This window comes from Equus quagga, chromosome 5 (assembly GCF_021613505.1).
Source record: "Equus quagga isolate Etosha38 chromosome 5, UCLA_HA_Equagga_1.0, whole genome shotgun sequence".
NCBI classification, from domain to species: Eukaryota; Metazoa; Chordata; class Mammalia; order Perissodactyla; family Equidae; genus Equus; species Equus quagga.
The window spans coordinates 61689476-61699239 of NC_060271.1; positions in this window are offsets into that span (position 1 = coordinate 61689476).

The window sequence follows — 9764 nt, forward strand, 5'->3', positions numbered from 1 at the left end:
AGTTCAAGTGCTGGCTGATGGGCAGGGTCCTACTGGGGCACTTTCCCTTGGAAGCCCACGTGCCTGGGGAGGAAGGGGCTAGGGAAGGGGCATTTAAGGAGCCTGCTGGGACTCCTGGCAGCCTGGCCCTCGCGCAGGAGTGCGTGTGTGCGCGCGTGTGTGTGTGCGCGTGTGTGCATGCATGTGTGTGAGCGAGTGAGTGTGTGCATGGGGGTGTGTGCACGGGTGGGAGTAGCCGCACACGGGGAAGGCCTGAAAATACCTTAGTTTGCACTGAGAGACCATTTGCAGTGGAATGCAAAAGTTTGCAAGAGGAAGAGAGCGTGCAGCGAGCAAGCAGGCCAGGGGCAGCAGGAGCGGCAGTGGCACCAGGGACCATGGTGCTGCCGGCGCCTCCTCTGCGGGCATGAAGGCAGCACTCCCACTCCATCCCCGGACTCTGCAGTGTGTGGAAAAGGGTGTACAGACGAAGGTTTCAATGTATCAAGTGAGACTTGATTATTAAAAAAAGATAACTTATGAGAGTGACATAGGAGCAAAATGGTGGGGTGAGCTGACTCGGGACTCTCTCCCCTCCAAACTACAACCAAAGAAATGGAAAAACTGAATTTCAACCAATAACCCTAATACCAAGACCATCAGAGACCTACAGCAGCAAGACATAGGACAGAGAGGCTGGTGCCACCCTCAGAGGAGCTGGAATGGGGTAGGAGAGAACTTCACTCCCTCCCCTAGAGACTGGGATCGCTGCCGTGGGTGAGGGAAGGAGCGTGGGAGGGGCCGCACAACCAGGGCATCGTCCAGGACTCCTGCCACCAGTGCAGTTGAAACCCACTGATGGGGGAAAGCTTCCCCGCACGGAGACCAGATCAAGCCAGGGCCCTGGGAGACCAGAGAGTGAGAGCTGATCAGAATCCAGATCGGCGTGCAAGAGAAAGTGCCCCTCCTCCCCCAACCTGTGCTAGGTGCCGCCTTCGCAGGTGAAGGTGGAGGACTCAGAACGAGCAGCTCTCGACCCCCATCTAGTGGCGACAGACTGTAACTGCAACCGAATACTACCATCGTGCACAAAAACAACTCATCTACCATCCAGCAATTTATAAAAGCCCCAGACCAGAAGGAAAACAATAAAAACACAGAATTAGGTCCTGAGGACTTGGAAATAGGTAAATTAAGTGAAAATGAGTTCAGAGTAGCTATCATCAAAAAACTCAATGAGATAGAGGGAAAGATAGAGAAACAAGTCAACGAGTTCTAGAGTTACTTCAAAAAGAGATTGAAACTATAAAGAAGAATCAATCAGAAATAATAGAGATGAAAAACACAATGGACCAGATAAAACAGAATATGGATTCTCTGAATGCCCGTGTAGACACCATAGAGGAGCAAATTAGCATAATCGAAGATAGACAGGCTGAAAGGCTCCAGACAGAGGAAGAAAGAGAACTAACGATTAAAAAGAATGAGGAAAATATCAGAGAAATAGGGGGTTCAATGAGGAGAACGAATTTAAGAATTATTGGAATACTGGAGGGCATGGAAAAGGAAAATGGAAGAGAAAGTGTGCTTAATGAAATTATAGAAGAGAACTTCCCAAATCTAGGGATTGAGGGAGAAATGTGTGTGGAGGGAGCTTTCAGATCTCCTAGATTTGTCAATGTAAAAAGACCTACTGCAAGGCATATAGTAGTAAAAAATGGCAAAAATGAATGACAAAGAAAGAATACTCAGGGCAGCAAGACAGAAGAAAATAACCTACAAAGGAACTCCTATCAGACTTTCAGCGGGATTTCTCTACAGAAACCTTACAAGCTAGGAGAGAATGGAGTGACATATTCAAAACTTTAAAAGGTAAAAATCTTCAGCCAAGAATACTCTATCCAGCAAAAATATCCTTCAGATATGAGGAAGAAATTAAATCTTTTCCAGACAAACAAAAGTTAAGGGAATTTGTAACCAAAAATCCTCCATTACAAGAAATCCTCAAGAAGTCTCTCATACCTGAAAAAAGAAAAAAAGGGAGAAAGGGGTCACAAACCACAGAGTAGGGAGACAAATAGATAGAACCAGAATAGGATAGCAAATATTCAACTATAGCATTAGGATAAAGGGAAGGAAACCACCAAAGCAAAGATGATCTTATCACTCTAACTACACACTCATAACACAAGTTGGAACAAAAGGTGAAAATAATTATTTAGGAGGGGAAGAGCAAAGGGACTAAATCAGTCTAGGCCAAGTAAGTAAGAGACCACCAGAGAATGGACTATATTATACATGAGATTCTAAATACAAACTTCAGGGTAGCCACTAAACTAAAACACAGAACAGAGACACAAAACATAAACAAGGAAAAATCTAAGAAACCCAGCATAAGAAATTGCAGAAGTCAATGGGTAGGCTAAAACACACAGGATGAGAAACAAAGGTGATGCAGGAAAACCAGAAAATGAATGACAGAATGACAGCATTAAGCCCTCATACATCAGTAATCACCCTCAATGTAAATAGATTGAACTCTCCAATAAAAAGACAGAGAGAGGCAAAATGGATTAAAGAACAAGATCCAACAATTTGTTGCCTCCAGGAAACACACCTCAGCCCCAAGGACAAACACAGGCTCAAAGTGAAGGGGTGGAAGACAATACTTCAAGCTAATAGCAACAAAAGAAAGCAGGTGTCACAATAACTATATCAGACAAAACGGATTTCAAAATAAGGCAGGAAAGAGAGACACAGAGGGACAATATATAATGATCAAAGGGACACTTCATCAAGAAGAAATAATGCTTATAAATATCTATGCACCCAACACAGGAGCATCAAAGTTCATAAAACCACTATTAACAGACCTAAAGGAAGATGTTAAAAACAGCACAATAATAGTAGGGGACCTCAACACCCCACTCACATCAATGGACAGATCATTCAGACAGAAAATCAACAAGGAAATAGTGGAATTAAATGAAAAACTAAAACAATTGGTCTTAATAGACATATATAGAACACTTCATCCAAAAACAGCAGAACACACATTCTTCTCAAGTGCGCATGGAACATTCTCAAGGATAGACCATATGTTGGGAAACAAGGCAAGCCTCTACAAATTTTAAAAAATTGAAATAATAACAAACATCTTCTCCGATTATAATGCTATAAGACTAGAAATTAATTGCAAGAAAAAAGCTGAGAAAGGCACAAGGATGTGGAGACTAAACAATATGCTACTGAACAAGTAATGGATCATTGAAGAAATTAAAGAAGAAATCAAAAAATACCTGGAGAGAAATGAAAAGGATAACATGCCATACCACCTCATATGGGATACAGCAAAAGCTGTATTAAGAGGAAAATTCATCGCAATACAGGCACATCTTAACAAACAAGAAAAATCCCAAATAAGCGATCTTAAACTACACCTAACCAAATTAGAGAAAGAAGAAACAAAGCCCAAAGTCAGCAGAAGGAGAGAAATAATAAAAATCAGAGCAGAAATAAATACTATTGAAACGAAAAAGGCAGGAGAAAGGATCAATGAAACAAAGAGCTGGCTCTTTGAGAAGATAAATAAAATTGACAAACCCCTAGACAGACTTACAAAGAAAAAAAGGGAGAAAGCCCAAATAAACAAAATCAGAAATGAAACAGGAGAAATAACAACAGACTCCGCAGAAGTACAACAGATTATAAGAGATACTAGGAAAAACTATATGCCAACAAAATGGATCACCTAGAGGAAATGGATAAATTCTTGGACTCCTACAATCTCCCAAAGCTCACTCAAGAAGAGGCAGACAATTTGAACAGACCAATCACAAGGAAAGAGATTGAAACAGCAATCAAAAGCATCCCAAAGAATAAAAGCCCAGGACCAGATGGCTTTCCTGGGGAATTCTACCAAACTTTCAGAGAGGATTTAATACCTATGCTTTTCAAGCTATTCCAAAAAATTAGGGAGGATGGAACACTTCCTAACACATTCTACGAGGTCAACATCACGCTGATAGCAAAGCCTGACAAGGACACCACGAAAAAAGAGAACTACAGGCCAATATCGCTGATGAACATAGATGCAAAAATTCTAAACAAAATTTTGGCAACCAGAATTCAGCAATTCATCAAAAGGATCATACATCATGATCAAGTGGGATTCATACCAGGGACACAGGCATGGTTCAACATCTGCAAATCAATCAACGTGATATACCAAATCAACAAATTGAGGAATAAAAACCATATGATCATCTCAATAGATGCAGAGAAAGCATTTGACAAGATCCAACAGCCATTTATGATAAAAACTCTGAACAAAATGGGGATAGAAGGAAAGTATGTCAACATAATAAAGGCCATATATGACAAGCCCACAGCCAACATCATACTCAATGGGCAAAAACTGAGCGCCATGCCCCTGAAAACAGGAATGAGACAAGGATGCCAACTATCACCACTCTTATTTAACATAGTGCTGGAGGTCCTGGCCAGAGCAATCAGGCAAGAAAAAGGAATAAAAGGAATCCAAACTGGGGGGAAGAAGTGAAACTCTCGCTGTTTGCAGATGACATGATCTTATATATAGAAAACCCCAAAGAATCCATTGGAAAACTTTTAGAAGTAATCAACAACTACAGCAAAGTTGCAGGGTATAAAATCAATTTGCATAAATCAGTAGCATTTCTATACTCTAATAAGGAGCTAACAGAAAAAGAACTCAAGAACACAATACCATTCACAATCGCTACAAAAAGAATAAAATACCTCAGGGTGAATTTAACTAAGGAAGTGAAAGACCTATACAATGAAAATTACAAGGCCTTTCTGAGAGAATTGCATGATGACATAAAGAGATGGAAAGACATTCCATGTACATGGATTGGAAGAATAAACATAGTTAAAATGTCCATTCTACCTAAAGCAATATACAGATTCAATGCTATCCCAATCAGAATCCCAATGACATTCTTTACAGAATTAGAACAAAGAATCCTAAAATTCATATGGGGCAACAAAAGACCCCGAATTGCTAAAGCAATCCTGAGAAAAAAGAACAAAACGGGAGGCATCACAATCCCTGACTTCAAAACATACTACAAAGCTATAGTAATCAAAACAGCATGGTACTGGTACAAAAACAGGTGCACAGATCAATGGAACAGAATTGAAAGCCCAGAAATAAAACCACACATCTATGGACAGCTTATCTTCGACAAAGGAGCTGAGGGCATACAATGGAGAAAAGAAAGTCTTTTCAACACATGGTGCTGGGAAAACTGGACAGCCACATGTAAAAGAATGAATATTGACCATTCTTTCGCACCATTCACCAAAATAAACTCAAAATGGATCAAAGACCTAAAGGTGAGACCTGAAACCATAAGTCTTTTAGCAGAAAAGGTAGGCAGTACACTCTTTGACATCAGTATTAAAAGGATCTTTTCGGACACCATGCCTTCTCAGAGAAGGGAAACAATAGAAAGAATAAACAAATGGGACTTCATCAGACTAAAGAGCTTCTTCAAGGCAAATGAAAACAGGATTGAAAAAAAACAACCCACTAACTGGGAAAAAATATTTGCAAGTCATATATCCGACAAAGTGTTAATCTCCATAATATATAAAGAACTCACACAACTCAACAACAAATAATCAAACAACCCGATCAAAAAATGGACTGGAGACATGAACAGACACTTCTCTAAAGAAGATATATGGATGGCCAATAAGCACATGAAAAGATGTTCATCATCGCTGATCATTAGGGAAATGCAAATCAAAACTACACTAAGATATCACCTTACACCCATTAGAATGACAAAAATATCTAAAAGTAATAGTAACAAATGTTGGAGAGGTTGTGGAGAAAAAGGAACCCTCATACACTGCTGGTGGGAATGCAAACTAGTGCAGCCACTATGGAAAACAGTATGGAGATTCCTCAAAAAGTTAAAAATAGAACTACCATACGACCCAGCTATCCCACTACTGGGTATCTATCCAAAGAGCTTGAAGTCAGCAATTCCAAAAGTCCTATGCACCCCAATGTTTATTGCAGCATTATTTACAATCGCCAGGATGTGGAAGCAACCTAAGTGCCCATCAACAGATGACTGAATAAAGGAGATGTGGTATACATATACAATGGAATACTACTCAGGTGTAAAACAGAACAAAATCGTCCCATTTGCAGCAACATGGATGGACCTTGAGGGAATTATGTTAAGTGAAATAAGCGAGATAGAAAAGGACAATCTCTGTATGACTCCACTCATATGAGGAATTTATACCTCTGGACAAAGAGAACAGATTAGTTGCTGCCAGGGGAACGGTGGGGTGGGGGGTGGGCACAAAGGGTGAAGGGTTGCACCTACAACACGACTGACAAACAATAACATACAACTGCAATTTCACAAGATTGTAACCTATCATTAACTCAATAAAAATTCAAAAAAAAAGGAGCCTGCCAGGCAATTGCTGAAAGGTGTCAGACTGCAGAGAATGGGCATTGACTGAGCACCTACTGTGTGCTGGGGACATTGTTCCCTGGAGATGTAGGATGGTGTCTGGCCCCCAAAGCTTCTTGTGGCCAGCATGCCTCACCTCTCTGCCTCTGGGTCTTGGGCAAGAGGGAGCCTCCTGGGCATAGCTTGTTGCCACCCCAAGCCAGGGGTCACATTCTTTAGATGTTGACCACTTGGTAGCCCTGACTTGGATCAAAGGTCAGGAACCACCAACACCCAAACACAACAGCACAAAGGATCCACATTTGCCCCTGTGTAACCATCTTGCCTGCCATTCTTGGATCTCTTGCCTGGCCCAGGCACTGGGTAAGGACCTTCCATCTCTATAGCCTCCTGTCCTCCTGCCTGTGGCCATAGGAGATGCCCCGCCTGTCCTTTACAGGTGAGGAAACAGACTCAGCTGGGGAGAACTGGAGCTGGATTGGGGGCCTGCTCCTCCTGTCCCTGGGGTCCTATGCTCACTTACTGCCCTGGGAAGTCCAGACCTGTCCCCATGCCGGTCTGTTCTCCAGCCTCTCAGGAAATGATACTGAGATGAGAGCTTGTGGCCCTGATGCCAGTGGACAGGGGCCTTCAGAGGGAGAAGAAGCTGGGCATTTAGGACAGCCCCAGATCACTGGCAGCCCACGTGGCCGAGCCCAGGTCCTTATTGAAAGGGGCTGGCTTTTGTGAGCTGCAAAGTCACGACAATGCCAGTTCAGGCAGCTGCCAAGTTCTACTTTGCAGCCCCCACAAAGCCGAAGGCCCACTCAGTCCAGCTGATGCCTTGTAAAGAAGGCAAGTAACTGGGTGTTTTTAAGCTCCTGGAACAAAGAGCTGAATGCCTCCACGGGCCTGAGAGAGGATGAAGAAGAAACTGATGTCTCCAATGTGACCAGGAGCCAAAGCTTGCAGGACAGAAGAAACCACAGTCCCTACAAATATGTGCTGAGGGTGTGTGTCAGGAGAGGGCCCACAGCGAGAGGCAGCTGTGGGCCTCGTCCACCCAGGACGTGTTGGAGGCTGTCGTCTGTGACTGCAGTGGCTGGGGTCCCCTTGTTCATGGGGCTCTGGGGCACCTCCTGGGGGCATTCTCCTGGTGGCCTTCCCAGGGCAGGGCAGGGTGGCCTGGGAGGGGCTTCATCCACACGCAGTCCTCCTCTGGGACCAGCCCCCTGGCCCCTGTTCTGCTCACAGTCGGTCCCACTGGACCTGCCCTTCTCCTGGAGAGGACGCAGTTTACAGGAGCTGAGCTTCATCGACATCCTAGAACCAAACTCTAAGAAGCATCTCTGATCAGAAGCCCGGCAGCAGCCTGAATGGGGGGTTTAAGGCTCCTGTGCTGACCTTACAGAGGAGCAGAGGGTTCTCATGCCAGCCGGGGGCGGAGTGAGCAGGCCCGTGGGGCCCACACAAGGGCCTGTTGTTCTGGAATCACTCGGGTCAGTTCGGGGTCACAATGGGGCCTTTCAGGGGACAAAGCGCTTCTAGCCTCGTCGAGTGTCACTGCTCACGTGGGCATCGGCCCAGAGCAGTTAAAATAGCATGATTTGGAAAAACAGATTTACAGTGACTTCCCCACTCTCTGTGACTCAGAGGGCTGTGTTCTGTCCCCATCGTCCCCGGTCACGGCAGCCTCTAAGAGCAGGGGCGCTGCAGGCAGACCCGGGGCTCCTGGCTGGGACCACTTTCGTCCCTCACAGTAACATGGGGACAGTCCCAGTGCAGGCTCTACAGATGGGCCTGAGAGGTGTGGTCCATGCAGAGTGCTCAGCTTCCAGGACTTCCTTCAGCCCACACACTGTCAGCGAGAGCCCGCGAGGAGGCCGACACCCGGGGATGGGACCCCCCAACAGCACTGGGTGCCCGGGGCTGCTGGAGGTGCTGTACTTCTTCACTCAACCCCTGTGACAGCCATGCAGGGTGGATAGCATTCAGATGAGGAATCAGAGGCACAGAGAGGTTAAATGATTTACTCAAGGTCACACAGCAAGAAAGAGGGTTTTCCAGGGGTCTGGTTACAGAGCAGCAGAATTCCGTCATGTGCTACATCTTACTGTGACAATGTCCCTGTCCCTCTGGGTGTAGGGCCCACAGACATGTCCAGCCAGTCCTTCACATCCACAACACTGACAACACTGACGCATGATACTGAAGTTTCCAAAGAGCACATGAGGAATGTCGGGAAACCCAGCCAGGAGTCCACCCTCCTGGGAGGAGTGGCCGGCATGAGGGGTTTTACCAGGCAGAGAAGGCAGGAGGGCTTTCCTAGGCAGAGCGGGTAGTGACTTAGCCAGGCAGGTGGAGAGGAGAGGGCTCAGGGCACTACGAGGCCCAGGTGCCCTGAAGGCGAGGCTGCGGCCTGGCGGGTACCCAGAGGCAACTGCGGGGACTGCCTGTGGGGCAGTGGCAGCTGCCCAGGTGAGAGACGCTGTGGGTGGGCTGCAGCAGCAGGACTGGCAGACAGGCTGGGCTGGGGAGGGGACAGACTTGACCAGGTGCTGGGGAACTGAGAGCCAGTGGATGGGACTCTGTGGACCCCTGAGCCGCCTGAGTGTGCGCCTCTCTCAGCGCAGCTCCCTTGCCTGCAGAGCGGGGAACAGCTATCCTGCCTCGTGGGCTGTTGCAGGATTCAAGGACTTGGTTCAGGTCATCCCCAGACCGAGGAAGGCTGAGGACGTCTTCCTGAGGACGTGACAGCTGTGGTCACCGTTATGGGAACGAAGCAGGGAAAGGTCTAGAATGATCCTGAAGTTTCTACCCTGGGCAGACGATGGTTATTCACTCTGTGTTCAGGATTCACCAACCATGTCCCTGACATTGTCATAAACTTGGATAGATAGTTTTGCTTTTCCTCACAGAACTGAAAGTTTAATCAACCATGTCAGAGGTTAAAATGGCCCCATCTAGTAAACCAACTTCCGTCCCTTGGGAAGGAGGCCATTTCTGCCAGAGCCCTCTGACCACTCAGTGAAGTGCACCGTGAGGGCCCCAGAGGGTCAGGGTCATCCGACCAGGCCCTTCGGATCCTCTGTCACCTGGGCCTGAGCAGCCAGCCTGGAGCAGCCTCACCCCTAGGGGACAGCAGTGCTGGGAGGGAGAAGGGACGTTACCGATGAAGAACAGGGGGCCCCAGAGGCCCAGAGACTCCTGCAGAGCACCCACAGGTTAGTGCTGGAGCCGGGCCTCCACCTCAGGGACCCTCCTCTGCCACCGTCCCCTCAGCTTCCTGCCCCTGCCGTCCTCCTCTTTCCCCAGGTTTATTGA